At 44.5% G+C, this 17329-nt stretch overlaps 1 long non-coding RNA gene across 2 annotated transcripts in view; it reads right to left on the bottom strand.

The window, feature by feature from the left end:
• Window positions 1–17329, bottom strand: part of LOC128328415 (uncharacterized) — a 157667-nt gene that overhangs the window by 62194 nt on the left and 78144 nt on the right. The window contains exon 3 of one of the 2 annotated variants that reach the window (XR_008309195.1): window positions 7678–7883. The exons of the other annotated variant lie outside the window; for it this stretch is intronic. This is a non-coding gene — a long non-coding RNA (uncharacterized LOC128328415). Of the gene's footprint in view, window positions 1–7677; window positions 7884–17329 lie in introns of those variants that run through there. 2 annotated transcript variants of the gene reach the window in all.

Here is a 17329-nt window from a genome sequence, read left to right as displayed (position 1 = left end):
CCAGAAAACATTGTTGGGACTCTCCTCCCAAGTGCAACAGGTTTCCTAGCAAAATACCACCTTTTTATTCATTATCCAGCCCTGCAATTTGACACCACATCAGAGAAGGCTGCTTCTCTGATAGATCTTATAGCTGGGCCATGTGAGGCTTCTGTATTATTGTTTTCCTAAAGGGATCCTTTACCCAGCAGTGGTCCCTATGTGGAAGTCAACAATCAAGATGTATAAAGGCCTTTCAAAGACATTCTTCTCTTTTTTGCTTCAATGTGCAAAGATGTATCCAGAAAGCAACAAGGGTACAATTGTACACCCACGACTGTTGGATCTTTAATTGGCAATAGAGCCCACAGGAAGGAAGGAGGCAATAGTTTGCTTATAGTACACCTTTTGTTCACCATTTTCTGTAACCAACTCAAAAAAAAGTCACTGGAGGGTATAGAAAGAAGCTTCCCCCCCAAAAAAACATTAAAAGCTTGGCACTTCAAAAGTGCAGAAACCAAAACTTAGAAGATAATTTTGTTGTCATTGAGAAACTATAGGCCAACCTTTTCAAAAGGCATTCAGCCTTTTCAACAGGAGAGGGGGGGAAAGATGAAATGGGAAGAAAAGAAGATGGGTGTTTGGACAAAATGTATCAAGTATAAAGACAATGCTTTGGCACACAAAAAGTGCTACACGAAATCCATATCTCAATGAAAAGGTTTTTCTTTTGCCATATTTCCTTTAACATGGCTGCACATCCTGAATTGAGAGATAGGGAAGAGCCCTTGTGCAAGGGGGAGTCAATCAATAAGATAAATTTAAGGATATCAACAAAACTGCTTGGCACAGAAACATGGACATACACTACTTTTCAGTGTGACCACATCCTATCTCAACACAAAGTTTCCAAGGACTGACAAGCTTTTAGATTTAATCAAAGAGAAAAATTGGGATGCTAGAGCAGCCTTTTCAACAGAAGGCCCCAAACTTATTGCAGCCGTCTCCTTGACTATTTGCAGACCCTTTGAGGAAATGCCAAATACCCCTTGTTCGTCACCTTTTCCCATTCCTTTGTGGGAACACCTTTTCATGTTTGATTGGATGCTTGGAAAGAAGTATAATATAAATCACATTTGTGTTTGTGGAAACTTTAAAAACCTATCCACAGCCATCGCAAGTAGAGTACGAATGGGGAAAGACCCAGATCACTTGAGCCCTTTGCAGATATTGTCTCCAACTGTAGGCTTAATGGTTTGAAGGGGACCTAGGCAAAGTGGCCCCTCCTAAATTGGTGGGTGATCCTTCTGTGGTGGACTTACCAGGATTATCAGGTGGTGGGAGCAGAAGTGGGAAGCAGCAGTTGCACTCCTGTCAGTGCCATGTTTAGGTCCAGTGGATTTACAAGGTGGGCACTGATATCTGTCTGTCCACCCACCCTCTTATTCCCTCTTAAAGATTAAGAGGGAATACCTTTTACAGGTGACAAAAATGTTTGCACACTTCCCCGAATTTGCTTAGCAGTATTTACATTATCAGTGGACAAAACAGAAGTGTTTTACTAGATTGTAATGTGTTTCCATTTTTAATGTATGCTGCAGTAAACAGAAACAGGAGTCTCATCTTTGTGGAAAATCACTACATCTGTATAATAGCCCATCTTCTTAGCATAATGCATTTGTGATGAATGAATATTTAATCTGAGGCCTACATTTACTTCTGTTTGGTGGCTACGCCCATGCATTACCATCAGATTGTGTACTGAATGAGAAGCATAACATGGAAATAAATGTTCTCTGTATTTTTCCAATCAACATTGTGCGTATTTAGCAAAATACAGAAAAAGGCTGCAATTCGGACTGTCACTGCTTTGACTAGCTATAATGCAAAGAATGTTATTTGGTAGCGTCCATCACACTACAAATTGCAGTGCACACTAGATACATTTATCACAGGCATGCTCAACTAACTAATCAGTTTTCTACATATGTGTTATGTGCTTAACAAGCTGCTTTTAAGTAGGCAGAGGACTGGCTCACACATACATGTTCATCACTTGATGATTGTAGGATCAAATGATAACTTGCCTGTGTGAAAGGTTTAACAGAAAGGCACACCAAGCAAGTGTGGGGAAGCCAAGGGATAAAATGTATACAAGTAACATGTAATGTTCTCAGTCCTAATTTTACATCCCTCTGTCAAACTGCCTGCCCATTTTACTCAACGTCTGAGGCCATACTCTGTGTTGAGTAAGAGGTCCAACAACTGGTGGGGATGCATGGCAGGGTCTTTTCAGTCATGGCATCTTGTCTTTGGAACTCCCTGGCTTATGAGGCCTCTCTGGCTTTCTCACTGTGGGCATTTCACCAACTGATGAAAACCTTCTTCATTTTGCTAAGCCTTCAGAGTGCGGTAATGTATGCTTGCCAGTCCCTGCTTCTGTGGTTGTATTGCTCCACTATCTGGGTTATTGTTATTATGTGATTGATCATTGCTTTGTTGTGTTTTATTGTATGGTGGTTTTGTTGGCCCACATGCTGTGCAGCAATAGGTGGCTGGAAGAAGGACTGGGTGCTCACAGGAAGCTTTCAGCATACCTGCAGTGAAGGCTTCTGCAACTGAGCCCATGCAGAGGGGAAGGGGAACAATTTTCACATCAATCCCCTTGCTGTAAAATTCATTTGCGATTGCAGGAACTGCTGAGGGTCTCATATAATTTTAGATTAAAGACATGATTCATCAACTAACATTTCTTTCATAAATTGTCCCTAACTGAAATAAACTGTGAGGGGGGGAAATCAAAGGGCAGCAAACTAATCAGCATCTGTGAATAATCTCTTTACTATTATTATTCTAGTAAATCAGTGGGGCATTTTTATAGATCTTGGGGTTTCTAGTAGGTAAGAACTAGGAGAATTACCACCTTTTTATGTATCCAGTTGGAAAACATTGATTCTGTTGCTCCTACTTAGAGGTCTGGAAATCGGCACTTTCCACAACTCTCTGCGAATTAAAATGTCATGTTCACACTGGGCAAGAAAGGAGTCCTCAGGTGCTCATTATAGTAGTCAGAATAGAAAATGCCCCCAAACCCTATGCTCTCTCTACATGATCAGCTCTTAAAGGTTAATTAAAAATGGGAAGTGATAAAAATTAATAACCTAGCACTTATAATTTTTTAATGGCTGTGATTTCTGACTTTTTAGCACTGAGTAGCCTGGGGTGGTTGTTTTTTTGACCCAGCTCCCAGCTGTTTACAGCTGAGGAACCCCTTGGACAAAAATACATATTTAATATCTTAAAGCTTATGCCCCATACTGGGAATGTGGTATTTTTACTCTTTCCAGCCTTCAACATCAGGGCCTCTAAACAAGTCAGAAATATATATCATGTAAAAATTTTAAAAGTTACTCACAAATGCTAGTTAGTTAACCTGATGATTTAGATACAGTTCACAGCAATAAATAAATGAATAGCCATTTGTTTGACCTATAGATTCTATAGTTTGTTTTTAAAAAGCCTCCTTAATATAGTTAGTTTTCTGCTGACACATGTGGGGACCACAAACACTCGTACCAGGTAGAGGAAGAAGAACCTCCTTCTCCCCTTCCCATTATCCCTCCATCTTCTCCTATCTCTGCCATTTCCTTCTCACTACTTGCAACCTCAAAATCTCCCGCTCAACATCACCCACACCCACTTCTAAGGAGTGAAAGAAAGTGTGTTCAAAAAAGGCTCCTTTTGCTACAGCAACAGTTGTTCTAACAAGGAACCCTACTGAAGGCACTTCCTACCAGCCCCTGACAGAGGTGACTAAAAGAGGAAAGGAGGAAATGACCAAAGGAGGAAGCACTTGAGTGGCCTTGGGGAAGCATGGCTAGGTGGCAAGCGGCACAGAGTGGTGAGCAAGCGACCACATCCCACCCAACTATAGGATGCCTCAGGTGTCATACACATGGTAGCCACACACATTTGGGAAACAAGCTAGGGGGGATGATTCCCCCAGAAACTTTTCTCAAGCCCTGAGGATCTCTAATTTTCATAGAATGTCAGCATCGTAGAGTTGGAAGGGACCTTCGAGGACTTCTAGCTAATCTCCTGCTCAGTCAAAGAGCCAGAGATTCTCTCATACTTTTGGCGAAAATCTGTGTACTATGTGCATTTTTCAGGAAGCTTCTCTTTTGAATCTAGGATGGTTAGAATAAAATGAAATAACCAATACCAGGGTTATTTGTCCATCAAAATGAAATGCTTCATGGAGATTTAGCATTTATATTGCTTTCAAGGGAGGAGTATTTCCTTGGCAGTTTTTCTGTTATACAGTTCTCTAGTCTCTTGCAAACAGCAGTGGTTATTCTTTTCCAATATGCTATTTGCTCAGTGATTTAAGATGCTGCTTCCACCACAGTTGACTCAAGCACTGATTGCCACATTCTTCTGTCCCAACACAATTTGCTTTGTGCTATTTAAAACATGGTATTTATTTATTCATCATCATCATCATTATTCTGTAAATTATTTTAGAAAAATATATACTGCTTTTTAACAAAAGTTTTCAAAGCAAAGGGAGAACATTATTTGTTATATATTAGATAGATAGATAGATAGATAGATAGATAGATAGATAGATAGATAGATAGATAAGGGTTGCCACATTGCAACCTAATGAACCCAGCAGTTTCTAGAGGGGAGAGCTGGTCTTGTGGTAGCAAGCACAACTTGTCCCATTAGCTAAGCAGGGTCTGCCCTGGTTGCATATGAATGGGAGACTAGAAGTTTGAGCACTGTAAGATATTCCCCTTAAGGGATGGAGCCACTATGAGAAGAGCAGAAGGTTCCAAGCTCCCTCCCTGGCTTCTCCAAGATAGGGCTGAGAGAGATTCCTCCCTACAACCTTGGAGAAGCTGCTGCCAGCCTGTGAATACATTACTGAGCTAGATAGACCAATGGTCTGACTCAGTATATGGCAGTTTCCTATTTTCCTATATTCTTTAATCGCTCTGGAGCCACCAGACAATCTTATAGTTGGGTTGCTAACCACTGTCTAGAGCATTAGCCCATCTCTAGAACAGCCCTGCAGCCACAAAAGAGAATGCAGCCATGTTATGCTCTGCTTCTCTTTTTGGTCCTATTACCTGCTTATCCTCTTCCTGCTGGACCAAACTGGGCTCTTGTTTTGGCACAGTAAGATAATGAAGTCATTTTCACAACCAGCCCTATCCAGGTAAGACACTGCTAGCCCAGATAGGCCTAGTCATGAGAAGTGTTGTGATTGCTCCCGATCCCAGAGCTCCACCTCCGCCTAGCTCAGCTTTGAAACCCGGGTAAAAGAGAGGTAGCACAGGCATACACCTCCTACCTCTCTGCCCAGTCGTGTGGGTGCTCATGCTGCTGGCAGCTCATCCCAGGCTGCCAGCAGCCATTCTGGCCCTAGAGGGGCTTGAGCAGTAATCCTTAGCAGGAGAATGAGTAGAGTGTATCCCTATTTTCATCTATTTCCATGTTGGAGGGTATGCATGTTATTACCTGCTTTCCAATTGTGGTATGCTTGTAGTCGGAATTGTACACCATGCCTCCAAAGCTTCTTGGCTGCAACCTCTACACATTCACACAGGCAAATTACTATTTCCATTGGTGAAATGTTGGAGGGTGTGTGAGCATATTTAACAACCCACTGCCAATGCCAGATAATGATTGCACTAATACATTTTATTTCTAGTTTATTTCTAGGTCAATTTCTGTTCCCCTTTCATATAGAGGCTGTTCTCACATGCAGGCAAAACCAGACTAACAAAGGCAAGCCCAGTCTTCCCCGCGCATGAGAACTGGCAGGATCATGCCTGATCCCAGCAGTGCCTTGGCGGCCAACCCACCAAGCCAGTCACCCTCTTAAATGTGCTCTCTTAACCCCATTTTTCTGATTGTCTGCCAGCCTCCTGGCTGGCATCAGGGGAATCCCCATAATGCAATGTGCACTCGTGCTGTGCATTATGAGAGTTCCAGGGCGACACCTCCTAGCACTGCCAGTGAATCTCCATGCCCATACCAACAGACAGGATCACCTGCAGAGGAGGTAAGCCTTTTGCGGCTTTCTCCCCCGCCCCGTCAAACCCTTTCTCATGGATTGTGAGAAAGGGCTCATAGTGTATCCCAAGATGGTTCCCTGGCTTCATGCAAGGGCGCAGCCACTATGGAGACTAAGGGGAGTTAGTGCCTAGGGGTTGTGGTGACTGCCTCTGCCACTCTGTGTGGTAGGCTGCTGCTTGGGAAGCCAAAGGTCAGGAGTTCAATTCCCTTGAAGTTGAAAAAAATATTTATTTTTAGGGAGGACAGCTGGTCTTGTGGTAGCAAGCGTGACTTGTCTCCTTAGCTAAGCAGGGTCCACCCTGGTTGCAAATGAAAGGGAGACTAGAAGTGTGAGCACTGTAAGATATTCCGCTCAAGGTATGGAGCCACTCTGGGAAGAACAGAAGGTTCCAAGTTTCCTCCCTGGAATCTCCAGGATAGAGCTGAGAGAGATTCCTGCTTGCAACCTTGGAGAAGCCATTGCCAGTCTGTGAAGACTATACTGAGCTAGATGGACCAATGGTCTGACTCAGTAAATGGCAGCTTCCTATGTTCCTATGTTCACTGAGTCAACATTATCCCAAGGAAAACAAGTGGCCCTTTTAAGACAGCCTGTTCTCATGCATCGGAGCAGGCCTGTGTCACCAAACTGATGTGTCTGTACCAGCTCAGTGACATCATCAGACCCATCGGCATAGTTGCTCTCCAGCTCGGTTACAGAAGGCACTGTGTAGCAAAGGCCAGGGCATGGTGAAGGCAGGTGGTGAGCAACAAAGACTGGGGGTGGGGAGGAGCCCGCCCTCCAATCTTGCCCCAGGGCCACCTCCAATCTTGCTATGTCACTGGTTCCATGATTAAAGGATTCAGGAAGAATCTGGGCATTTATGGCCAACACATTAGGGTTGCACTCTTGCTTAGTCTAGTAGTGCCCAGTGACTGCTTTATTGCCTTTGCTACCTAATTATCTCCTCTCCCTCGTGTTGTGTTTTAATTACCTTTCCCCTTTTTAGTTTTGTTTTTTCATCCTATTAGAGTGGAAGCCTTAAGCAGGGTGTGTCTTATATTTTTGATTTGTATACACCACCTAGATTTGGGAAGGAAGGGCCATAATTTAGTGGAAGAGCACATTCTTTGCATGCACTGGAATTTACAGGCAGGGTTGAAAGAACATGCCCCCTGCCAAATCCAAATCAGTTGTAGAATGGAAGATCTATACATATATTTCTCCAGGAATATCTATACGTAATAATAATACATGCAGCTATTGCTCTAGGATAGCAGCCTATTATGGAGACAGTGTGTGCCATAGCGACACTATTATGGGCTTGAAAGGCAGTGAGAATGTTGCTGCTTGAGCAAGCAGCATCTCCGCAGTTTCTCCCATTTGCCACAGTGAGAGAAACTGGGGGGCGAGGGCATGGCTTGTGCATGCAGCAGCATCCTTGCTGCCTTCCCTCTTTGCAGTTGTGTCGCTGCAGTGCATTCTGTCTCCGTAACAGTGAGCAGAATGTCAACCAGTGGGTTTTTAGACCAAAGCACCTTGTTTTTTATAGATGGTATTACAAAAAGTTTTTATCAAAATAAAATAAACACGTTCTACCAGAATTTATAAATGGCTTTCATTATGAAAATGTGTAATGGATTCCGAAGCGGAGAAAAGGACACAGATGGTGTGTCAGATGACAGAATTTCTAATTCTGAAGAATTAAAACTTGGACCTTTGCAGTTCCTTATGTTGGTGATGAAAAGGGCAATTCATTATCTTGGATTTCATCGGCTCTCCTGTTGGTGTGACCTTTTTCCTTCAGTTTTCTGTGTGCAAACAATTTTAATTAGTGCTGAAATAAAAAATTGCAAAGATTCAAAAGTTACACATCTGAAGTATCAATTAGGAATTTACACAAATAGCTTCTGAACAATTGATGCTCAAGATACAGAGTTCTTGTTCCGGGTTACAATAATCTGGTTTTGAGCTACATGAATTGAGATTCAGAAGACAACTCTCATTGTCTCTGTTTTTCTGTTTGTTCATTTCTGTGTTCTAGTTTTTTTCAGAGTGGCAATCAAACTTGAATTGTGCATCTTGCTTTTTAAAACTCAAGTGGAAATTAATGTGATCATCAATATATCCAATGCGACAAGGAAATAATGTGGCCCAATACATAGCATACTTCACCTAGATTATGAGGCCCTGCTATTTTTGAAAGGCCTAATCATAACAATTCATACAGCCCAACTCTAACCATGTCCGTCATACATTTCAACAGCATTCCCTTCCAAGTAAGTTTGTGTAGGTCTACTCTGCAATCAGAGAGAGATTTAAGATCAGATTAGTGTTTCACAAAACTGAGCAAAGTTAGCATGCATTAGGGAAGTTGGATGGCAGCTTCCTTACCTCACCTCCATGCTTGTTGTATAATATGTGTATGGCATATATGCTAAACAATGTGTGATCCCTATTCCTACCCTCAAATAAGAGTAATGAATGTTCATGGAGGATTTAACATGTATAGTGCATGTGCAAGTTCTGCAAATATATGGCGTCTAGCCTAGGAGTAAACTAAAAAAGCTGGGTGCAGCTGTGATCCCACTCTTGATGGTACCCGAGGCACATCTGCCAGAACTGCCAGAACCCTGGAGTCCAAATCAGCATGGATATGAACAACCTTATCTGCAAAGTGAAATGCAGACTGATCACAAGATGGTTCCTCATTACCTGGGGGGATGTGTGGAGCAGTGTCTTTGCTACATGGAATAGCTCCTCTGGTCTGCACTGATCAGATGCAATGGAGGCAAAGAAAAAGCATTTCTTCACCACCCCCACTGCCATGGAGTAGAACCTAAAATGGGCTCCAGCCCATGTTCGTTCGGATTCATCCCAACTCTTCCTCCAGTGTCATTCCAGCCATCTGAGTTTTTTCATTGCCCTAAGCTCTGAGGAAAACCAAGGAGCAGAATGGGCTCTACCAAGCCGGAGAGGGCATTTAGAAACAACCATGTCAATAGCCCGAGCTGTCTCCATGTTCCAGAGATTCACCAGGGCCTCAACAGAGTCACCAACTCTGGACACTAGCAACTCCCCAAGGGCTGTCTGGAAACTGAATGGATCCACAAGCCTCCAGGGTTGGGCCATTCTAATTGGCCCACCACCCCTGCAGAGGGTAGACGGAGCAGTCAAACTAAACCCTACCAGATGATTTGTCCATGACATGGGAGTTACCTCAGATTCCCCAACCTCCAGATCATTTATTCCCTGGTCAGCAAAATCTAGATCCAGAGTATGTCCTGCCACATGGGAAGGGCCTGATGCCAACTTAGATAGGCCCATGGTTTTATTATTTATTTATTTATTAGAAACATTTAATATACCTCCCACTCTGAAGACCCTTTCACAGGTCCATGGATGCCATGGAGGCCATGAAATCCTGAGCTGCTCCTACAAGAGGGCCTCAGCATGGACACTGAAATCCTTTGGGGGAACCCAAAGCCACCTCTGAGACTAGGGGTGTGCATTTTGGAATTTTCTTGTTTCGATTTGTATCCGAATCGAAACACCCCCGTTTTGTTTTGTACCCAAATTTTCTGAATCCGAATCAGCCCTGTTTTGTTTTGTAGCCGAATTTTCCGAATCTGAATCTATCTGGATTTTTAAAAAGGGTCCCAGGGGAAAAAAGGGTGGGTGGTGGTAGCATCCAATGGGTGGAAGCTAGCAGCCAAACTTCAAAGGAATTAGGCAAAGGGCTGATTTTTTGTGAATTTTTTAAGTTTACACATCTTTAAGAATTTTCCCATAGGGAATAATGGAGATTCCAGCAAATGTATTGCTTCAAATCAAGGGGAAAGGGATGACCCAGAGCAGAGTGTGGTGGGTGGTAGTGCCCAATGGGGGCAAGGAAACTTCCAGAATTATTTCAAAGAAATTGGGCAAAGGGCTGATCTTTTGTGATTTGATGAAGTTTACATGTCTAAGATTTCTCCCATAGGGAATAATGGAGGTTTAGGTTTCAGCAGCCCCATAATTCCACTTGGGGGGCACAGGGGTTTCCCAGAGTGAGGGGTTGTGTAGTGCACATAGGGTGCCAACCACCGCCATACCCACAAGCCCGTGGGGTACTGGGTTTTGTTGTTTCTGAGGTGTTCATTGTAGATTCTCTGGTAGCATATGAGATTTTCAGTGAAAAACAAGAATCCACTCTCATATGCTACCAGAAAATCTACACTCAGAACACCACAGAATCAACAGAACCCAGCACCCCATGGGTTAGCAATCCTTCCCCTGGCCAATGTAGGATCAGTAAAGAGTGGCAAGAAGCAAAAGAGCCAATGCAGAACAAGGAGGGAATTGTCAGTAGGTCAGCCCATGATTTAGGTCATCGATCAGAAGGCTGGAAGGGTGGGAAATTCAAAGAGATGTCAAACAGAAAATGGAGACTGACTCAGAGATCACCACAAAATGGAGGTCCGAAACAACAAAACGTTTTGTAGCCGAAACAGGGACGTTTTGTTTTGTATACAAAACTTTTGGATCTGGAAAATGGGCGTTTTGTTTTGTCTACAAAACACCCGAAACAGGCTGTTTAACTTTTTGTATCCGAAACGTTTTGCACATCCCTATCTGAGACCACCCCTGCCAGCTCTGATAGTGAGACTGAAGTGCAGTGAGGTGGCCAGTACACCAATAGAATCCCCAGTCTTTTTGAAATTCTGAGATTGCCTAACCGGACACCTGGAAAGGGGAAGGCCTCACAATAGAGGACTACAATGCACCTTCCCCAACCCTCAAGGTGGGGCTGCTGCAGGATCAGAAAACCTGGAGGACAGAGCTGAGAGAGACCAACCCCACTCAGCTCATTCAAACAGGTCTCCATCACACATACCAGATCAGCATGCTCATCCACAATCATATCGTAGCCGAGAGATGTTTTAGCATTTCCCAACCTGGCATTCAACAGCAGCACCCTAATCCTAGAGGGAGTGTTTCCAGAACTCCCTAGGGCTGCAGGGTTGGGAGAAGACCCAGAAAAAGGAGCAAGCCTCAACAGCCTGACCTGCCCATTTCCTACCACCACCTTCCCTCTGCCGTGAAATCACCTCCCCTAGACCAGGGGTCCCCAACCTGTGGCCCTCCAGATGTTGCTGAACTACAATTCCCATCACCCCCAGCTTTAACTTATTGTGGCTGGAATGATGAGAATTGTAGTTCAGCAACATCTGGAGGGCTGCAGGTTGGGGACCCCTGCCCTGGACCATCCCCACTCTTTTGCTCTTCCGGACATATCTTCCCAGCTCAACTCTCTTCCCTATAATATGAATGTCATAGGGCAAACTATACATGATGCTGGCATGATGGTTTTAAACATCTGCATTGAAAGAAAAGGAAGATGATCCATTTTTAAAAGACAAAGAAGCACATGGTGAGGGGAGCTGAATTCTACCCCAGTTTGCAACATTCCTCCCTACAGCCCTTCTCCTCTAGCATTTTTCTCTCAGCTAAGGAAAAATAATCTAGTATTGGCGGCGGGGGGCGGGGGGGAATGTCCTGCGAGAAAGGCTGGAGAGGAGGTGAGCCACAGGAAGGGAGGAGGTGAAACCTATGCACCCGTTTCACCTTTAAAATTAAACCAACCACTAGGTGTGTGCACAAATGGGTTCGAGTCTAGCCAGTCCACTCAAAACAGGCCAGTTTGACAGTTTGATCACGAACTGAATTGGAGGTGATTCGGACCTCGATTGAACCATACCAGGTCCGTTCAAAGGCAAACCTATTCTAAAGGCCCTTACTGTTCTTAAGGCTTCTAAAGGGCCTTACCGGTCAGGCTACAGCTATACCACTGCTCCTAGAAGGCCGCCAGCACTCCCCAGCAGCTCACCCGGCTGCGTAGCATGGCTCTGATACCAATATTGAGTGGCCTCTGCACATGCGCTGAACCAGTCAGTTTTGATATCAGAGCTGTGCTACACGTCCTGCCAGCTGCTGGGCAGCACCAGAGGCCTTCTAGGATCACCGGTACAGCCACTGACAGCCCTGTAAGGGCCTTTTGAAGCCTTTAGAAGGATCTCCACACACCTGTGCTTGGAAGGGGCATCCTTACCAGATTCCTTTTTATAAGTATAGCCCCCTTGGACTTCTGAACCGGTTTGACCAGTTGAACTGAACTTGCAGACACCTCAACCCACATTGGGTCACGAACTAGTGGTTTGGTTCAAATTTGGCTCAAATTTTAACTGAACTGCCCTAGATGGTTCTGTGCATGCGCCTACCACCCACTCGCTCTTTTTGTATGGTATGGAGAAAGTGAAGAAACTGTAATTTTTCTCTCTTCTTCATAAAACTCAGGGTAACCCAATAAGACAGAAGAGCAGTACATTCAGGACCAGTGAAAGAAAGTATTTCTTCACACAGTACACAACTAAGTAATGAAATCCACTACTACGGATAAGATGGTGATGATGACTAGCTTAGATGATTTCAAAAGGGGATAAAACAAATCCACAGTGAACAGGTCTATCAGCCACAATGCCTAAATAATTTGATCCTCTGTGTTCAGAGGCAATACGTCTCTGAATCTCAGTTGCTGGGAGTCAACATAGGAGGACCAGCACCTTCATGCTGTACTTGGGGCTTCCTGGAGGCATCTCGTTGGCCACTGTGAGAAACAGAATACCAGACTAGGCAGAATATTGGTCAGACCTAGCAGGGCACAGCATGATTCAACACAGAACTGTCTCAAATGCACAGTGGCTGTTATTTTACCTTATCAAAGCCATCAAAAGCTGCTCAAACCATTTACCCTCAACTTGATCAAGACTTTACATTCACTTTTATCATTTACATCCTTTGATTCTCTACAAGCTTTGTGTCTTTCCCTTCTATGAGCAAGGAATTCTGGGGAAAAAATACATTAAATCAATACCCGCCAAAGTTGCTCGTATCGCTAAAAGCACTGCATAATGCATTACGTTTTTCACATGATAATCTCAGCTCTTGTGCCTTCAGGGAGTAGTAAAGTAAATGTTAGCTTTACTCTCTGTACTGGGAAATGATATACATGTTTCATTAAGGACGCTTTCTTGCGGGTAATTGAAATAAGAGAATTGTTCCCTTAGTTAAAGGAGAGTCAGAAATCAATTCATTTTCCTTATTAGTCAAACTAAAAAATTAGTGTAACCCCCCATTTCCCCCCACCTCCATCACTGGCAAGAATTTGAATAATAAAACACTTCTTCGCTTGGGTAAAGTACAGTAATAAATTAAATAAATGCATAAAGTAGAGTAATTCAAATATTTTAGATGTATAGACATTTAGAAGTACAGAGTCTACCATCACCACCCTTGCTATTCTAAATGATTCCTCATATTTGGAACTAAGCTCACAGCTAATGAGGACAGTGTGTTCTTTGCAGATTTAAAAATATGCAATCAGAATGTGTGTCTGCCTATCTGTTTCATTTTATTTAAAAGGGCTCTGGGCAGGTAGACAAAACTATTATTCAAAGCTCTGGGCACAGTGACAACACTGAATTGATAACACATAAATTGAGTTCACTGACCAGAAAAATAAAAGAGAACTCCCAGTCCAAACGGAGGCTCCTCACTTCCACTCTTATCCAGTCCAACAAACCTGACCACTGTCCCCAAATAAACTATGTGTGTGTGAAAGAGAGAAGGGGGAGCTATTCACACAACCGTTCGGGAGGGCGAGAGGAAGGGTGGTGAGGAAGGCTGTGAAACCTTACCTTCAGACAATCCTTCAGACATTGCTGGGAGTGCAAACTGCGCTCCCAGATGGGTAGTACTGCACAGCACAGCGCGGAGCTCTGGAGGTCGGTATGAGGCATCCTGGCCTCCAGGTATCCCACAATGCACTGACTGATAATCCAGAAGCCAGATCGACTATAGAGATAGAGATAGAGATAGAGATAGAGATAGAGATGCCTGTGCACAGCCCAGAATGTTGGATTCCAACTAGATAAGATGCAACAGGACAATGACATGATCGGGAGGGGCCATGTTGGCTCTCCCAACTGTTATGTCGTACATGTCATCTCCTCCTTTTCCACCTTATCTTCTACTGGATAGGGGCAGGGGAACAGGGCTCCATGTTGCTTGAGCTTCCCTCTCTGGAGGAGCACACATAGGCAGCTGTCTTATACCGAGTCAGACTATTGGTCATCTAGCTCAGTAATGTCTACACCAGGACTGCACAACTCCAGTCTTCCAACGGTTTTTTGACTATAACTTCCAGCCCCAGTGGCCAACAGTTAGGGATTATGGGAGTTGTACTACGACATCTGTAGGAGGGACAAAATTTTGTAGCCCTGGTCTACACTGACGGGCAGTGGCTCTCCAAGGTTTCAGGCAGGAGTCTGTCTTAGCCCTCCCTGGAGATGCCAGAGATTTAAACTGGGATCTCTCTCTGGATACAAAGCAGATTATCTACCACTGAGTTACAGCCCCATCCCTACACACACTCTTTCTGAGGCTTGAGTTCTGCAAGAACAGCAGAGAGCTTCCCAACAGTACTGAATGTGTCAGAGGCTCCCTACTATCATTGTGGAATTGCTTCCAACAATAGCCAACAGAGGGCATGTTAGGTCCAACTTATGTGTCAAACCCACATGTGTCAGACACACAGCCCTGTTACACACACACACACACACACACACACACACACACACACACACAGCTGCAAGCTCCCAAATATTAGAATTATGTTCAGTTGTTAAATCTGCAGCATCTCTTTCTCTCCAATGAACAAAGAATAAATAACTTTTCTCCATATAGCTCACTCTTTATGGCCGAGTGGCCTTTCCTCCTAATGAATAGAGGAAATGCTTTAGCTTGCCAGTGTCCCTATGAATTTGAGACAGTGAATTGGCCTATTGTACAGGGCAGCACATTTTTATATCAGTCCTTCGATATCTGAAAATGTTCTAGAAGCTCTAGGCATTGAGTGAACAGCTGTAGCTTCACGACTGCTGAAGGAGGTTGATGTAGGGTGGGGGAATTGCAAGAATTTCAGTAGTGGAGCTCTGGCAGTGAAGGTGGCCTACTGAAAATCAATGGAATTCAACACAGAGACAAATAGAAACTGTACCAGAATAATCCCACTGTTTTCCATCTGCATACTGTCAAAAGATGTTCCTTCTTTGTTTTTACCATTTGACTCATTAAGAAGAGAGGTGTATCTAGGGTGGGGCAGGCAGGGCACATGCCCCGGGCACCACTTGAAGGGGGCACCATTTTTAAAAATTAAAAAGAAATTTAAAAATGGCCACGGAAAACAAAATGGCCACTGTGCATGCTTGAATGGCCTCTGTGAGGCCCTAGGCCAGGCCAGGCCTCACAGAGGCCATTTGAGCATGCGCGGTGGCCATTTTGTTTTCATCGGCCATTTTAAAAATATATATATATTTAAAAATGGCCACCTCACATGCTCAAATGGTCCCTGCGAGGGCCTAGAGGCCAGCAGGGGAAGGGAAACCTTTGCAGACACACCCCCATGGTCTTTAGGAAGCCCTCCAAAGGGGTTACAGGTAAAAGATTTTTTTTTTTAAAAAAATGGCACTATGTACAGAGAATCAGGGCTTGTGAATACTGAGCTGAAGCTTATGAGCTAGGATTGTATTAATTTGCTCTTACTTTGCTTGTTGTGATAAGTGAGTTAAATGTGATGTCTTAAGAATATGGCTATTAATGGTGAGTTTGTCTTTGAATCAATGTGAAATCCTTAGTATTAAGGCCCACGGGGAATTTCTTGCTCTCTTTCTCTCATTTTAACTGTCTTTCTGAAATACTAGAATATATTCCAAGCAGTGACACAGTTTACTCTGCATATCCTTTAATTATTTTCAGAGTATCTTGTATTTTTGAGCTGATATTATGGTAAAGATGGGTGTCAGATGTTTGTTCTGGGGGCACAATTTCAGTGCTTGCCCTAGGCGCTATTTTCCCTAGATACGCCTTTGATTAAGAAGAGGAATTTTAGGGATGATGCTAAGCAGGAGGGTGTCAAAACAGCTCTCCACCTGCCTGAAAGCATCAAAACAAACTTCAGGAGCTACTACATGGTGTTCAGTCCTTTAGGAATTAGAACAACAATGTCAGCCAGAATCAGTTTAGTGAATCAATCAAATAACGACATCTTATAGATCAATAAGTACAGTAACTCTGCAAGACAGGGACAAAAGGCAGTGGCTGACATTCAGATTAATTACTCCTGAGTAGCCCTTGTGAAATTAAGTGTTCCTTTAGATTACTTCCTGAGTAATACTATTCAGTACATCAATCTAGATATTAAATCATCATCTCACCAAACATCTTGCACCTTGCAACAAATGGACACCATTCCTTCAAAGCTGAGCAAACTATCCAACAGCCTTACCAATAGATTGGGTGCAGCAGCCTGCCTCAAGTGACAGATTTTAGGGTATGGGGCAGCAAATAATCATTTCCCCCCCCAAGACTGTTTCCATTTGGATTTTCTGCCTCAGGCACCAAGCCATCTTGGACTGTCTTTGCTCAGCACACACCCACATGCACAACTTTTTAAAATACTCCCATAGTTTTCTTAATGAGAAATTATTTGTAATATTAGATAACTAGCCGACCCCGCACAGAGCATCTGTGTGCTCTTTGGGGCAGGCGGTTACCCCACCACCACCACCTTCTGCCCCAGTCTCCATTTCCTAACCACGGACAGCCCATGCCAGGCCCAGCCGCCACTTCTGCACCCCCTACACTTTCTTTCCCTCCTCCTGGGCCTTGCCTCCATGGCTGGGCTGGGCCTGCCGCCGCCGCTGGCCTCCACAGCCGGCTGCTGCCACCACGGCAACCAATCCTCCTGGGTGCGCATCAGCCAATCAGGCGCATCTGTGCACTCTTTGGGGTTGGGTGTTCCCCCCCTCCCTCCTGCCCCACTCTCCCTCCCCCTCCCTCCCTTCTGCCCCACACTCTTGCCCCTCTTCCCCTCCCTCCTGCCCCACTCTCTCTTGCCCTTCCTCCCCTCCCACCCCTCTCTCTCACCCTCCCTCTCACCCTCCTGCCCCAGTCTCTCCTGCCCTCCCTCCCCTCCTCTCCTCTCTCCTGCCCTCCCCTTCTCCCCCGTGCCCCACCCTCTCCTGCCCTCCCTCTGCTCCTCTCTTGCCCTTCTCCTCTCTTCCCTGCCCCACTCTCTGTTGCCCTCCCTCCTGCCCCACTCTCTGTTGCCCTCCCCCTCTCTTGCCCTTCCCCCTCACCCACACTCTCTCACCCTCCCCCCTCTCTCTTGCCCTCCCCCCTGCT

This window comes from Hemicordylus capensis, chromosome 5, assembly GCF_027244095.1.
Source record: "Hemicordylus capensis ecotype Gifberg chromosome 5, rHemCap1.1.pri, whole genome shotgun sequence".
NCBI lineage: Eukaryota > Metazoa > Chordata > Lepidosauria > Squamata > Cordylidae > Hemicordylus > Hemicordylus capensis.
The sequence above is the reverse complement of the archived record's forward strand: the minus strand, read 5'-3'. Positions and strand labels throughout refer to the sequence as shown.